We start from the raw sequence: 17538 nt of genomic DNA, 5'->3' as shown, positions 1-17538 counted from the left end.
CTCCATCGAGGACATAGCGTTATAGGAACATGAGACCAAAGGAAATGGTAGGGACACAAAATGAGTTTTGGGATACAATGTGTGGTATTTCAATAAATGGAAACAAGTGGCCAAATGCACTCGCCAGCTAAACCTAAACCTGAGATGAGGAAGACAAAATACAAAAATAGAAGTAAGAGGCCAGCCTTCTCAGAAGCATCTAGAAGAATATCTTTCACTTCACGCTGAGTTGGGAGATTATTATAAACGGGATAATTGTAGAGGAAACTTATTCCTTGGAACAAGGCATCCTCCAAAAAATTTCCAGCTTAGTGCGATCGAACCTGTGGTTCAAATCTTCAGCATTACCGTCAAAAAACAACTGATGGGTTTTCGGCATATTTTAAATAACTTAAAGCGTCTACTGCTTGGTCCGGAGGCGGCTGACGTCTTTACTGTCCAGCTGGTATTCTGGAATTCCTTTCAAGTTGTCTCAGTCACGTTCAGCACAGTTGCTGTCATTCTTGCTTGGGGACATTTTGGATTGAATTCTCGTCCCTGATCCCTACGGGTCGCGATATAATAGCCGCATTGAACCTTTCAACTCCTGGTGTCCCTTTTCTCTTTTCAGAGAAAGTTATTCTTTTCACACTGTCTGCAAACAACAGTTCTTCTGAAGGAGTGTCGACTGTGTTATATCCGGTGCTCTAGACCAGGTATGGGTGACACAGCTGGTCGAGAGACGCCGTATTTCATTGTTTGGATATTCATTTGATTGGCATCGCCATCTCCACAGCATCACTCCCACAAATTGCAGATCGCATATAATTGTACATATAGCAGAGCGGAGCATTCAAATCATTGAGGGTGACGTGGTACTGTTCTGTGTTGGAAGTCTTCCACAACAGTCGCCAACGATTGAGAAGCTGTGACTGTAAAGATTAGAATGTCCTTCATGGAGAGTTACCATCATTCCGAGGTGCACTGTTACATGTTGTATTGCTTCTCCAAGGGTAGCAGTTTAACACAATAGTTCAAACCGCGTTTCTCCAGTTTCCAGGAATTCATATTGGATAACGACACACTAAACAACAATTCGCAAAAATGGGTAGTAATAGAGAGAGGCAGAAAGAATGAGACTGCGTATTAATGCGGTGAACAACATGAAGTTTCACATCCCTGAAAGATTTCACCTATCAATCTGCCCACACACTTGTTTCATCAACCCCGTCATTCTCTGCATGCACGTGTATGGGACTCATTCTGCTGCAGAAGAGATAGGACCACTCCAAATGTTGCAAAGGGCAGTTTTCTGAGTTCTCCATTCAGGCGAAAATGTCAGTTACTCGACAATTTGGAAATGGTAGCAATTGCTTATAACCATTACTCTCCCTTCAGTGTATACTGATAAAGCTAAAATGAGAGGGAAAATCTGCTGATGAGACAAGTGTAGAAGCAGATTGTTGGACTGAGGAGGGAGAAAGATGAACTTCGCTTTGTCTGTCGTAACAGTCTTTTCGATACCGATATTTCTGCCACTCAATCTTCTATGCAAACAGTTATATTTTATGTGTCATCTTCTCGAACCATCCAGTAAAGGGAGTGGGGGAGATTCGGGAGACAACTCCGGCAAAACAGTTTCGGAGATGAAAGGTTTTGCTTTAGTGGCCTGCTGCTGAAAAGAAAATCTTTCGGTATATTCAGCATTTTTTTGTCTTTTATTTTTCAATTATAGCGATACAGCGCTGAGTGCTGCCTAACAACCATTGAGACATCCTGTCCCTGCAACCACCGTCAAAACTGATTATCTCTAGCTGATCATGGAACCAGTTCCTTCTTCCAGTTAACCGAACCAGTGCATCTTTGGATTGCTAAGGAAAGAGGAGTCTCCGGAGAAACCCCACGTATTTGACCGTGAGGACGCACAGAGGCTATTTTAAAACACAGCGCCGGAAATGAACCACGATCTCCGAATTGACCCGAACTATCGTACAGCCGTGCTAACCACGAGTTGAAGTGGCGTCCAAGTGAATACACTGAGAGAAAAAAAAAGAAGTGCTATAGAGGAGGTTAAGTTAATTTCATTAGAAGGGAACAAACACAGAAACAGACAGGAATAGACATGTATGCTGAGTTCTGGAGGGGTAAAGAATTATTTTAATCTTCTATCGTTTGGAAATTCTCAATGGTAGAACATATATAGTGAGAAATTAATACATGGTCGTTCTGCTGGAGTAGCAGACGCAAAGGGAAAGTGACATAATGAGGGAGATGGGAGGTGATAATACTAAAAGTACACGCACAAACACGAGATAGCGAGAGAGAAGAAGAGAGCGGGGATATAATTTTTTTAAAAATTGCTGAAAGATATACAGCACACAAACTACGAGGGAGTTGAAGAAAAAGACTGGTAAAGAGATTGGAAGGAGAGACAGGCACTGAGAGAATAAGAGAGTTGGAGGAAGAGAGAGTGGGAGAGTGGAGAGTGGGGATGAGAAACAGACAACCTGTAATAAGAAAAGGAGAGAATAAAAAGATGACTCATATATTAAGGAAACAGAAAGAGACATTAGAGAATAGGGAGATATTATGGCCAGATATAGGTAGAGACATGGAGGAGGACAGATAACGAAAGTGACAGAGAAGGAAAAAAGAGTAGAATTAGACAGTGAGATATACAGGGATGTTGACGCAGGTAGAAATGGAGAAGGGGAGGGAGAGTTTGAGCGAGATAGAGAAAAAGGTAAATATTAAGGGCTACACATCATTCATTCTTTTTACTCCTTACAGATTAAATTGGATGTACTGTCCGGTGTGCTTCTGTAAAAATGGGCAGTCTTTGTCCGGTGGGTCTCAAGAAATCCTGTGTTGTCGAACATTCTAATAATTATATTTTTTTAAATCAGGGATGAGCAAGAAGATTGCCTGACGCAATATGCTGGGTCAGTCATATATTGGCTAAATTATTAGTTATGAACAGACAGACAAAACATTGAAATATACATACTTGAAAGGGCATGCTTCATTTATTTCATCATCATGAAATTTGTCCGAAATATCTGCTTCAAAATGTTCAAAGTTCTGCAGAAATTTACGGCAAGTTTGATGCGGAACTGCAGGAACAGAGAATATATTTGGGGCCACTATTTCTTATTGCGCCGGATATCTACTCGCCATCGAACTCAATCTATCGTGGCAAGGACACTCAAAACCCTCCTGAGTGTTGCTAAGCTCAGTTAGTAGCGAAACATACAAATGTTAACAACTGAGGTACTGACAGGATGTGAGCACAAATACAGACAGTTAAACACACACACACACACACACACACACACACACACACACACACACACACACACACACACACACACACACACACACACACACTCGCACTCATGCGCGCACGTGTAGGCTGGGAGAGAGACACACCTACAGATACAGGAACCGATACGCAGTGAATGATGGAGTATTGGAAAGTGCGAATGATAGCAACCGAGAAGCAGAGATGAATATACACTATAATATGGACTATAGCTCTATCGTACATAACTACAGTTCCTCACTGACGTGAACAACGCATTTAAGCATCGTTTCACTCTTTGGAAAAACCAACATATGTGCTATAAATACATATTTCTCATAAAACGACAATCGTTTGAGATTTCTAGTTAACGGTGCTTTGTTGAAAGTCGGCAAAAAGATATCTTTTACTGTTTCCACCGTATATATCTTTGGCATGTTGATTGACTGGGCCACAGAAAAAAAAAAAACTTCTTGAGAGCTACAGGCCTAAGTCGTCAGCGGGCTGTCTCAGTCAAGGAACGGGGCAATAAGGATAGGGAAACTTGGTCACGTATTCAGAAGTATCTTGAATGGTTGTTGTCATGATCATGCCGAGGTTTGCATGAATAGATGCGACTTTGCTAAAACTGTGTAAGAACTCCCTTTCTCTTTATGCGCCTGCTTCTCACCAGTATAACTTCACCACATGTGTTTGGCACCAGCACAAAAATTCGTTTTCTTTATCTTGCTTTCCACACATACTTCCTTCTTTATTGTACATACATACATTTTGTCTATGAATCAGCAGCTGCTGCAGTGTTTGCTTTGCTGGTTGGCAACTTAAATTAAGCCGTGTCATGGAATGCAAAGTTAACGATTGCTCTCAATCCAAAGATGCAGTCTCTCCAGTGAAATGCTTCCAGCAGTGTTGATATTTATTATATACGATCTTCCTTGCCCTTACAGCGGCGTGCGTTGTAACGATTTACAGTCTCCCTGCCCGGCACGACGACTATCTATCAGTCTCTCTCCCCCTTCCCCCCTCCCTCTAAATCTTTCTCTCTTTCTCTCTCTCTCTCTCTAGGTCACACACACACACACACACACACACACACACACACACACACACACACACATACACACACACACACACACACACACACACACACACACACACACACACACACACACACACACACACACACACACACACACACACACACACACACACACACACACTTCCTACTCCGTACTTTTTATTCACTCTGAGCTTCTCCTTATAATCTATTCTCTGTATGTACTGAGTTTGCCACTTTTATCGTGCCCCTCGGAGGAAAAAAATGACTGTGAATCTCTTTTCTTGAGGTACATTGACCTTGTCGCATCTGGGGCAATAAGCGGAACAAGTACCAAGAAGCGGCGTTCCCATTGGGTGCTTTAAATTTCCTGCCCATTTTATCTAATGCATCTCCACTTAAAACAGTAGAATCGAACCTTCCTGAAGCCTGGCGATAACTTGTGAGGAGAAAATCAATTAACCCATCCTTTATAAAAAAGATGTCGAGGTTCGTCGTCTGGATTATGTGCGGAGTCTGGGTATCAGGTTTGTACGCAGCAGACAATTCAAAAGCCTTATGGAAACTGAATTCTGAAAAAAATATCAATATTTAATTATCGTGTTCTGACATTATTTTTCAGATACGATTCATGGAAACTCTGTCACTCAGATAATGTCACCAGCAATGAGGACAGCAGAGGAGTTTGTGACTTTTAGCTGCACCTATGATACTACATGGAGCTATTATTATTTATATTGGTACAGACAAAGGCCAGAACAAAGTACCGAGTACATATGGTACAAATATTCTAGAGGGTCTGAATATAAAGCCGATTTTGCCAAAACTCGCTTCAAAGTCTATATGGATGAGGCCAAAAAAATGATTAATCTTAACATCGCAAGGCTGCGAATGAGCGACTCTGCCGTTTACTACTGCGCCCTGAGCCGCACAGTGTGTATTCTAGTTGAATGTTCGTACAAAAATTCACTTACTGCAGAATCCATGCTTTGATCACTGCAGCTTGGTATATTTGCACAGTCCTTTTCTGATTGTGGTTTCCCGCTTCTAAGACTACCTATTGAATTGTCGGTCGCCTTCATTTGTGAAGGTTCAGCGTTGGTGTAACCGCAACACTCTTTCCAAAGTCCCAGTGAGATGTACAACCTCTGCAATCTATTTTTTTTTTCTAAAATAGACGTTAACACCTCAAGACAAAAATGAACGCTGAAAGACCAATCGATATCACTCGTCACTATGTGTGTGTGTGTGTGTGTGTGTGTGTGTGTGTGTGTGTGTGTGTGTGTGTGTGTGTGTGTGTGTGTGTGTGTGTGTGTGTGTGTGTGTGTGTGTGTGTGTGTGTGTGTAGTGAGCCAGATAGAGAGAGACTGTGTATATGCGTATAGTTGCTTGGAATTGTATGGAACTAGAGAAGAATCTGATGGATGTATTCCTTGTAGAGCATACGCTGGTCTTATGGTGCAGAGAAAAGTATAATTCTGGCTCTGTTGATCTCTCTCTCTCTCGCTCTCCTTTCCTTTCTCCCGCTAATAATTAATCTCTATCGCGTTTCAGCAGCATCAATATTTTCAGCTGCCGATCGCAATAACTTTCGTTCACACACTGACTCACACTCTCTCTCTCTCTGTTCTCCTCAATGAGGTTTAGCTCTCTTTCCAGCCTTACTTATCTTGGAGGACGGAAGTATTCCAGAGCCAAGCTCGACCGATCCGGAGGCTATCTGGCTTCCATCCTGATGGGTGTGTGTCAAATTGTTCAGGAACTGAGTGAGTAGTTTATTTCATGATAGGACTGGCAGTTTTCGGGCATCTTTCAGTATCTATATATTTGATGGAGTGTAGGATAATGCTGGTTATGATGTAATTTTTTCATGTACGGCTGTAGAGCCGCTTCTGCGTTTTTTCTCGGTCCGGCATGTTAGGATATTCTCTGCAGGAGCATCCGTAGATGGATATGAATACACACTGACACACACACACACACACACACACACACACACACACACACACACATACACACACACACACACACACACACACTTTCACACACACACACAGACAGACACACACACAGACACACACACGCAGACAGACAGACAGACACACACACACATACACACACACACACACACACACACACACACACACACACACACACACAAACACACACACAAACACACAATCCAGGCCTGCTGTCATTCAGAAAAGAAAAGAAAAAAACAGGCTGTGTTATGTAAGTGGCCTTGTTACCCAGCAATGCTATTTATAAAAAGCGCTGGTTAGTTGAGCTTAGCTTCAGGGTTCTTCACTGGCAGAATCCGAACTCGGCTCACATGGACGGATGAATACACCCCTAATAGCACATACAACGAAGTGTCCCTAGAACGGAAAATAGACCCTTATTATACTGTAGGCTTTACAGTACACACCTCCACTTTTATTTTAATTGTGTATCTTTTTTTTTTACTGGGTCACTATTCCAAACAAATATGACTACCCCTGACATGCAAACGCCTACCATTCGTTTACTTAGTAACTTAATAATATCAGATCATAACAAAATAACATACTAATATCACATTATAACAAGCCCCCCTTGTTTTTGCTTTTACTTTTTTTTATACTTTCGGTCTAAGACCCATTTATAACTCAAGTCTCTAAGGAGTACTTCTCTGATGACTGTCATGTTGCCTTTCATTTGCCTGGCATCGCAAATCAATTGGCTGATTATTGAGATGTATTCAAGCAATTCTGAAAAAAAGAAGAAAAATCAGGATGTCACTTTTCTGGGTGGAGGTGCTGAAATAGTGCTTCTCCATCGAGGACATAGCGCGAAAGAAAAAATGAGACCAAAGTAAATGGTAGGGACACAAAATGAGTTTTGGGATACAGTATGTAGTGTTTCAATAAATGGAAACAAGTAGCGAAATGCACTCGCCAGCTAAACCTAAACCTGAGATGTGGAAGACAAAATACAAAAATAGAAGTAAGAGGCTAGCCTTCTCACAAGCATCTAGAAGAATATCTTTCACTCCACGCTGAGTTGGGAGATTATTATAAACGGGATGATTGTAGATGAAACTTATTCGTTGGGACAAGGCATCGTACAACAAATTTCCAGCTTAGTGCGATCGAGCCTGTCGTTCAAATCTTCCGCATTACCTTCAACATAGAACTGACGGGTTTTCGGCTTATTTTAAATAATTAATAGCGTCTACTGCTTGGTCCAGAGGCGGCTGAGGGCTTTGCTGTCCAGCTGATATTCTGGAATTCCTTTCACGTTCACTCAGTCACGTTCAGCATAGTTGCTGTCATTCTTGTTTGGGGAAATTTTGGATTGAATTCTCGTCCCTGATTCCTGCGGGGGTCCCTATTTAATAGCCACATTGAACCTTTCTACTCCTGGTGTCCCGTTTTTCTTTTCATAGGAAGTTATTCTTTTCGCACCGTCTGCAAGCTACAGTTCTTCTGAAGGCGTGTCGACTGTGTCACATCAGGTGCCCTAGACCAGGTATTGGTGGCATAGCTGGTCGAGAGATGTCGTATTTCATAGTTTATATATTCATTTGATTAGCATCGCCATCTCCACAGCATCACTCCCACAGACTGCAGATCGCATATAATTGTACATCTTGCAGGGCGGAGCATTCAAATCATTGAGGGTGACGGAGTACTGTTCTGTGTTGGAAGTCGTTCACAACAGTTGCCAACGATTGGGAAGCTGTTACTGTAATGATTAGAATGTCCTTCATGGAGAATTACCATCATTACTAGGTGCACTGTTCCATATTGTATTACTTCTTCGAGGGTAGCAATTTAACAAAGCAGTTCAAACCCAGTTTCTCCAGTTTCCAGGAATTAATTCTGCATAACGACACTCTAAACAACAATTCGCAAAAATGGATAGTAATAGAGAGGGACAGAAAGAATGAGATTGTCTATTTATGCGGTGAACAACATGAAGTTTCACATCCCTGAAACAGTTCACCTTTCAATCTGCCCACACTCTTGTTTCATCAACCCCGACATTCTCTGCATGCATGCAGTGAGCACGTGTATGGGACTCATGCTGCTGCAGAAGAGATAAGACCACTCCAAATGTTGCGAAGGGCGTTTTCCTGAATCCTCCATTCAGGCAAAAATGGCAGTCAATCGAAAATTTGGAAAAGGTAGCAATAACTTACCACCATTACTTTCCCTTCTGTATATCCTGATAAAGCTAAAATGAGAGGGGTAATCTGCTTGTGAAACAAGTGTACAAGCAGATTGTTGGACTGAGGAAGGAGAAAGATGAACATCGCATTGTCTGACGTAACGGTCTTTTCGCTACCGATATTTCTGCCACTCAATCTTCTGTGCAAACAGTTATATTTTATGTGTCATCTTGTCGAGCAATCCAGTAAAGAAAAGGGGAAAAAAAAGACAACTCCGGCGAAATAGTTTCGGAGATGAAATGTTCTGCTTTAGTGCCCTTTTGCTGAAAAGAAAATCATTCGGTATATTCAGCATTTTTTTGTCTTTTTTTTTCCAATTATAGCGATACAACGCTGAGTGCGGCCTAACAACCCTTGAGGCATCCTGTCCCTGCAACCACCGTCAAAACTGGTTATCTCTAGCTGATCATGGAAACAGTTTCTTCCAGTTACCCGAACCCGTACATCTTTGGATCGGTATGGAAACAGGAGTCTCCGGAGAAACCCCACGTATTTGACCGTGAGGACACACAAACGCCATTTAAAAACACAGGCCCGGAAATTAACTACGATCTCCGAACTGATCCGATCTATAACACAGCCGTGCTAACCACGAGTTTACGTGGCATCCAAGTCAACACACTGAGAGAAAGAAAAGAAATGCCAGAGAGAAAAGATAAGTTATTTTCTTAAGAAGGGAAAACAGAAACTGACAGGAATAGACATGTATGCCGAGTGCTGGACGGTTAACGAATTATTTTAATGTTCTATCGTTTTGAAATTCTTAGTGGTAGAACATTGGTACTGAGAAATGAATACGTGGACGTATAGCCGGAATCGCAGACGCAAAGGCAAAGTGACATAATGAGGGAGATGGGAGGTTTTAATACTAAAAGTACACGCACAAACACGAGAAGTACAGAATGCGAGAGAGAAGAACAGAAAGGGGATATAATAAAAAAGAATAAATTGCAGAAAGATACGCAATACACAAACTACGAGGCAGATGAAGAAAACGACGGATAGAAGTATTGGCAGGAGAGAGAGGCACTGAGAGAATAAGAGAGTGTGAGGAAGGCAGAAGGGAGAGGGAAAGAGAAGGGTGGGTGTGAGAAACAAACAACCTGTAATAAGAAAAGGAGAGAAAAAAACAGACGAGTCATATATCAAGGAAGCAGAAAGAGACAATAGAGAATAGGGAGATATTATGGCCGCATATAGGTAGAGACATTGAGGAGGACAGATAACGAAATGAGAAAGAAGAAAAAAAGCGTAGAAATAAACAGTGAGATATACAGGGATATTGACACAGGTAGAAATTGAGAAGGGGAGGGAGAGTTTGAGCGAGATGGAGAGAAAGTGAAACAGTAAGAGTTATATCGCTACACATCTTTTATTCTTTGTGCTCCTTACCGATTAAATTGGTTGTGCTGTCCGGTGTGCCTCTGTAAAATGGGCAATCTGTGTACGGTATGTCTCAAGAAATCCTGGGTTGTCGAACATTCTAATGTTTTGTTTCTTTTTTTATCAGGGATGAGCAAGAAGCGTGCCTGCCGCATTAAGCTGTGTCCGTCAACTTTGGCTAAATCATTGGTTGTGAACGGACAGACAAAACCATAGAGCAATAGAACCATAGAACACTACAGCACAGTACAGGTCCTTCAGCCCTCCATGTTGTGCCGATCCATATAATCCTTTAAAACATTACTAAACCCCCACTACCCCATGAACCTCCATTTTGCTTTCATTTTGCCTGTCCAAGAGGCTCTTAAATACCACTAATACTTTAGCCTACACCACCATCACTGGCACGTCATTCCAGGCAAACACAATCCTCTGTGTAAAAAATAACATAGCCTGATATTTCCCTTAAACTTCCCTCCCTTAATTTTGTACATATGCCCTCTGGTGTTTGCTATTGGTGCCTTGGAAATCAGGTACTGACTATCCACCCTATCTATGCCTATCATAATCTAGTAGACCTCCTTTAAGTCCCCTCTCATTCTTCTACACTCCAAAGAGAAAAGTCCCAGCTCTGCTAACCTTGCTTCGTATGACTTGTTTTCCAAACCAGTCAACATCCTTGTAAATCTCCTCTGCACCTTCTCTATAGCTTCCACATCCTTCCTATAATGAGGTGACCAGAAATGAACACAATTCTCTAAGTGTGGTCTCACCAGAGACTTGTAGAGTTGCAACATGACCTCTCTACTCTTGCAATCAATCCCTCTGTTAAGGAGGCCTACCATCATATAGGCCTTCTTAACCACCCTATCAACCTGTGCAGCGACCTTGAGGGACGTATGGATTTGAACCCCAACGTCCCTTTGTTCATCCAGACTCAAAAAAAAACTGACCATTGATCCTGTCCTCTGTCTTCTTGTTTGTACTTCCAAAATTCATCACTTCACACTTGTCCGGATTGAACTCCATCTGCCAACTTTCTGCCCAATTCTGCAGCCTGTCTATATCCTCTTGTAACATTCGACCACCCACAGCTCCATTCACAACTCCTACAATCTTCCCAAACTCCTGCAATCTTCGTTTCATTCACAAACTTACTGACCCATTCTTCCGCCTCTACATCTAGGTCTTTTTTTTAAATCATAAATAGCAGGGGTCCCAGGACAGATCCCTGCTGCATTCCACTGGTTACAACATCGAAACATACATACTTGAAAGGTCATACTTGATTTCCTACATCATCAAATGATTTGTCCGACATACCTGCTGCAAAATGGTCAAATTTCGCCAGAAGGACTGCAGGAACAGAAAACACTTTCGGGGCCTCATTTTCGTTATTGCACCGGATATCTCCTCGCCTTCGAACTCAATCTGTCGTGGCAGGGACAATCAAAACCCTCCTGGGTGTTGCTAAGCTCAATTAGCAATGCAATATAAAAAGGTTAATGACTGAGGCAATGACAGGGTGTGAGCTCACACACAACGGCAGATAAACACATACACACACACACACACACACACACACACACACACACACACACACACACACACACACATGCGCGCACGTGTATTCTGTGATAGTGACAGACATACAAATACAAGTACCGACACGCAGAGAATGAAGGGGTATTGGAAAGTGCGAATGATAGAAACTGAGAAGCGGATATATATACACTCTATAATATGGACAATAGCTCTACCGTACGTAACTGCAGTTCCTCAATGACGTGATCAACGTATTTAAGCATCGTTGATCTCTTTGGAAAAACCGTGATATGTGTTATAAATACATCTTGCTCAGAAAAAGACAGTCGTTTGAGATTTGTAGTTAACGGTGGTTCGTTGAAGTCGACAAAAAGATTTATTTTAGTATTCCCACCATATATGTCTTTCGAATGTTGATTGACTGTGCAACAGAAGAAAAAAAAGACTTCTTGAGAGCTACAGGCCGATGTCGTCAGTGGGCTGTCTCAGTCAAGGAACGGGACAACAAGGATAAGGAAAATTGGTCACGTATTCAGAAGCATTTTGAAGGGGTCGCCGTCATGATCAAGCCAAAGTTTGCATGAACAAATGCGAAGCCGCTAAAGCTGCGAAAGAACACCCTTCCTCTTCCTGTACCTGCTTTCCACTAGTATAACATCACCACATGTGTTTGAGACCAGCACAACAATTCGTCTTCTTTATCTTGATTTCCACACATATTTCTTTCTCTTTTGTCCATACATACATTTTGTTTCTGAATCAGCAGCTGCAAAGTTAGCTTTTCTGGTTGACAACTTCAATGAAGCCATGTCATGTAATGGCAAAGTTAACGATTGCTCTCATTCCAAAGATGCAGTCTGTCGAGTGAAATGATTCCAGCAGTGCTTCTATTTATTATTTTCCATCTTTCTTGCCTTTACAGCTGAGTACGTTGCAACGCTTTACAGTCTCCCTGCCCGGCACTACGGCTATCTATCAGCCTCTCTCCCCTTCGCCCCTCTCTCTCTTTCTGTCTCTCTCTCCCTCTCTCTCTCGATCGCGCGCGCGCACACACACACACACACACACACACACACACACACACACACACACACACACACACACACACACACACACACGCACACACACACACACACACACACACACATACACACACACACACACACACACACACACACACATATTCCTACTCTGTACATTTTTATTCACTCTCAGATCCTTAAAATCTTAAACTCTATTCTCTGTAGTTACTGAGTTTGCCAGTTTCCTCATGCCCGTCCGAGAAAATAAAAAAAATGACTGTGACTCTCTTTCCTTGAGCTGCATGAACCTTGTCACATCTAGGGCAACAGGCGGAACATGTGCCAAGAAGCCGCGTTTCCATTGGGTGCTTTACATTTCCGGCACATTGTATCTGAAACATCTCCACTGAACACAGTAGAATCGGACCTTCCTGAAGCCTGGCAATAGTTTGTTGACGAGAAAATCAGTAAACACATCCTTCATAAAAAAGATGTGGTTCGCCATCTGGATTATGTGCGGAGTCTGGGTATCAGGTTTGTACGCAGCAGACAATTCAAAAGCCTAATGGAAAGTGAATTTTGAGGGGAAAAAAGCATCAATATAACATTTCACGTTCTGACATTATTTTTCAGATACGATTCATGGAAACTCTGTCACTCAGACAATGTCATCAGCAATGAAGACAGAAGAGGAGTTTCTGACTTTCAGCTGCACCTATGATACTACATGGAGCTATTATTATTTATATTGGTACATACAAAGGCCAGAAAAAAGTCCCGAGTACATATGGCACAAATATTCTGGAGGGTCAGAATATAAATCCGAATTTGCCAAAACTCGCTTCAACGTCTATCTGGATGAGGCAAAAAAATCCATTAATGTCAACATCGCAAAGCTGCGAATGAGCGACTCTGCAGTTTACTACTGCGCCCTGAGCCTCACAGTGTGTATTCTAGTTAAATGTTCGTACAAAAATTCACTTACTGCAGAATCCATGCTTTGATCACTGCAGCATGGTATATTTGTACAGTCCTTTCGTGATTGTGGTTTCCCGCTTCTTAGACTACATACTGAATATACACTCGCCTTTGTCTGTGAAGATTCAGCGATGGTGTAACCGCAACACTCCATCCAAAGTCCCAGTGAGCTGTACAACCTCAGTCATCTCATTTCATTTGTGAAATAGACGTTAACACGTCAAGCCAAATATGAACGCTGGAAATCTGACCGATATCACTCGTCACTGTGTGTGTGTGTGTGTGTGTGTGTGTGTGTGTGTGTGTGTGTGTGTGTGTGTGTGTGTGTGTGTGTGTGTGTGTGTGTGTGTGTGTGTGTGTGTGTGTGTGTGTGTGTGTGTGTGTGTGTGTGTAGTGAACCAGATAGAAAAAGAGACTGTGTATACGCGTATAGTTGCTTGGGATTCTATCGACATAGAGTAGAATCTGATCGATGTTTTCTTTGCAGAACATCCGCTGGTCTTATGTTGCAGAGAAGAGTATCATTCAGGCTCAGTTGACCTCTCTCTCTCTCTCTCTCTCTCTCTCTCTCTCTCTCTCTCTCTCTCTCTCTCTCTCTCTCTCTCTCTCTCTCTCTCTCTCTCTCTCAGTTTCTTTTCTCCCGCTAATAATTAAACTCTATAGCGTTTCAGCAGCATCAATATGTTCATCTGCCAGATCTGAAGTAACATTCGTTCTCACACTGACGCACTCTGTTTCTGTCTCTCCTGATTGAGCTCTAGCTCTCTTTCCAATCACATTTATCTTGGCGAAGGTAAGTATTTTAGAATCTGACGATTCCGATCCGGAGGTTATCTGGCGTCCATGCTGATGGGTGTTTGTCAAATCCTTCAGGAACAGAGTGAGTGAATTATTTCATGACGCCACTGGCAGTTTTCGGCCATCTTTCTGTATCTATATCTTTGATGTCGTGTAGGCTAATTCTGGTTATGATGGAAAGTATTCACTAACCGCCGTAGAGCCGCTGCTGCATTGCGTCTCGGCAGGCAAGTTAAGATATTCTCCACAGGCGCATCTGTAGATGTTCCCTGCCGTCCTTCAGAAAAAAAGGAAGAATCATAAGCGGTGTTGTGTATGTGGCATGGTTACACAACAATGCTATTTATAAAAATGCTTGAGAGTGGAACTTAGACTCAGCGTTCTTCACCGGCTGAAACCTGACTCGGCGCACACTTACAGATCAAGGCACGCCTAATAGCGCATGCAACGACGTGTCCCTACAGCAGCAAGTAGTCCATCATTATACTGCAGGTTATTCAGTAACACTCTGCTCCTTTTAATTTTAATTGTGTATCAACTTTTTTTTTACTGGGTCACTATGAGAAACATATATGACAGCCCTTGACATGCAAAGGCCTATCTTTTGTTTACTTAATAACTTAATAATATCAAATCATAACAAAGTAACATAATAATATCACATTATAAAAAGCCCCCCTTGTATTTGCTTTTACTTCTTTTTTAAACTTTCGGTCTAAGACCCATTTATAATTAAAGTCTCTGGAGAGATCTCCTCCGGGTAACCTCTAACATAAAAAGTTTGCTTCGGGTAATGAGTCATTTCAGGTAACTCAGGTGAGTCCTCAGCATTGATGACGGACTTATATATGGAGTAGGGTGATATGGTAACAGCAGGAGTGTTTGTTTCTATGCCCGCCCATTTCAGGGCAAGGTGTTGTTGTGTTTTTCGCCCGAGCATCTAGGATTTGGTCCACATGCTGCCTCCATACGTTCCCCATCACTTGTACTATATACATCAGTGGCTCGTCTACGGCGGAATTTATACCCAGCTACCACTCATCAGTTTGGAAATCACCTGCTGGAGTTGAATATCCCACACAGAAGCTCCGTGTTAACTCTGCATTCAAGTGTTTGAACTGCCTGTTTTCCACGTCACGCCGTACATTTGCCTTGAGAACTTCCAATTGGGACCTCAAGTTCCTTTTCAGAATCATCAACAGTGGAGTCTGGTTAGTGGTTGCATGTACTGCATTTCGATAGGCAAGGAGGAAGTTGACTATCCTGTGTTCTAATGGCCCATTTTCGCTGGCCATTGTTTGGGGGCTTTCTTGAATGTCTGTACAAATCTTTCTGCCAAGCCATTTGTGGATGGATGGTAAAGGGCCGATGTAAAGTGTTTCATTCCATTGTTCTTCACAAACATTGGAATTCTTCAGATACACGTTGTTGTACATTATCAGTGCAGGTTTGTGATGTTACGCTATTCCCGGCGGACATGGTCCTTAGCATTGCAATTATCCTTTCCAATGTGGTTGCCTTCACTTTGATGACCTCTGGCCACTTGGAACGTGCATCAACGGAGAATAAATAGTTGGAGTCCAGTACTGTTGATGTGCATTCGTTGCCATGGTGATGAGGGCCAATCCCACGGATGGGGAGGGCCTTGTGGTAGTGTGTTCTGGATCTTCTGACATCCAGAACAGTTCTTGGTCACGTCCAAAATGTGTACATTGATTCCTGGCCACCACATATAGGTACGGGCAAGACCGTTCATCCTTACGGTACCAAGGTGCCCCTCGTGCAGTTCCTCCAGCAAACTGGAGCGTAGCTTGGGAGAAATCACAATTCGTGAGCCACACATTACTGTTCCCGGCCACAGAAACAACTGCTCCTTCCTCGCTGAGAAGACTGGAAACAATGAGTTATCCCGCGCTGGTCATCCCTTTACCGTGATGTCATACACTTTTGACAACGTAGAGTCCTTGCGTGTTTCCTTTTCATTGAGACTGTTTGTCACTGATAATTGTTCAACTATTGTTGTGTGAAATACCTCTGCTGAATCTATTAGTGTAGTTATCTCGGAAGACGGTATTGGTAAAAGTGGCAACCCATCTGCTTTGCCATTTTGCTCGGTCAACTTGTGTTCAATGTCATACATGCTTACTACTAAGAACAGAGACTATCGTTCCAGCCTTTGTTCTGTCATCACTGAACGCTTTTTCTTGGAAAAAAAAATACAGGAGAGGCTGATAATCAGTCAACAAGGTAACCTTCTCGCCATACAGGTGGTGACTGAATGTCTTGACTCCACTCGCGAGGTGTATTGCCTCTCTGCCAATGTGTGCGCAGTTGCGTTCAGCTATTGGTCTTTCTGAGCCACCTGGAAACTTGTGCGATAACTCAACTCGTATCCCATGGGGCGAGACATTACAAGCCAGTCGGATTGGTAAGGAACGGTCAAAGTGCGCTAACACCCCTTCTGAAGTTATGATTATTATAGTTTCTTGAAACAATTTCTCACAGCTCTCAGTCCATTTCCATTTTGTTCATGTCTGTAATAGTTCAGCTGCTGGGTGTAAGAATGTGAATATTTTTGGCATGAACTTGTCGTAATTTTTCACTAATCCAAGATATGCTCTCAGGTGAGACACGTTTTTGTGTGGTGGTGCCTTAAGCATCGCTTCTATCTTGTCTTGAAACATGTGTGAGCCATCATTATTGATCACAAGTCCACAGTATGAAAAATCATTTTTGAAAAACTCACATTCCTATCGATTAGCTCTGAACCCATATTCTCGAAACCTGGAGAGCACTTAATCAAGATTAGAAATACGTTCGTCGTCAACTTTACCGGTGACAATGATGTCATCCAGGTAACAGACTCCCTGGAGCCCCTGCAGGACCTGGTCTATTGCCCATTTCCAGATTACAGCTGATGCTATCCGAAAAACCAACCTTTTGTAGTGGTAAAGTCCTTGCTGTGTATTTATTGTCAGGTAATTCCTGAATGATCCATCGATTCTCTTTTGGAGATAAGCTTAGGTAAATCGATTTCTGAGCAATATTTTTCACCTTTCAGGAAAGCAAATATGTCCTCAATGCGAGGGGACGGATAATGCACTGTGCAAAGAACTGGGTTAACAACCACTTTAAAATCACCACATATGAGCGCCTTGCTTGGTTTTCTTGGTTTTGTGCTGGATGTGTTCTTTATCATTGGAACAATAGGCGTGGCCCATTCACTACAATCCACCTTTCACAGGACCTCAATCTGCGTCAG

Source organism: Hemitrygon akajei, chromosome 25 (genome assembly GCF_048418815.1).
Source record: "Hemitrygon akajei chromosome 25, sHemAka1.3, whole genome shotgun sequence".
NCBI classification, from domain to species: Eukaryota; Metazoa; Chordata; class Chondrichthyes; order Myliobatiformes; family Dasyatidae; genus Hemitrygon; species Hemitrygon akajei.
The sequence above is the reverse complement of the archived record's forward strand: the minus strand, read 5'-3'. Positions refer to the sequence as shown.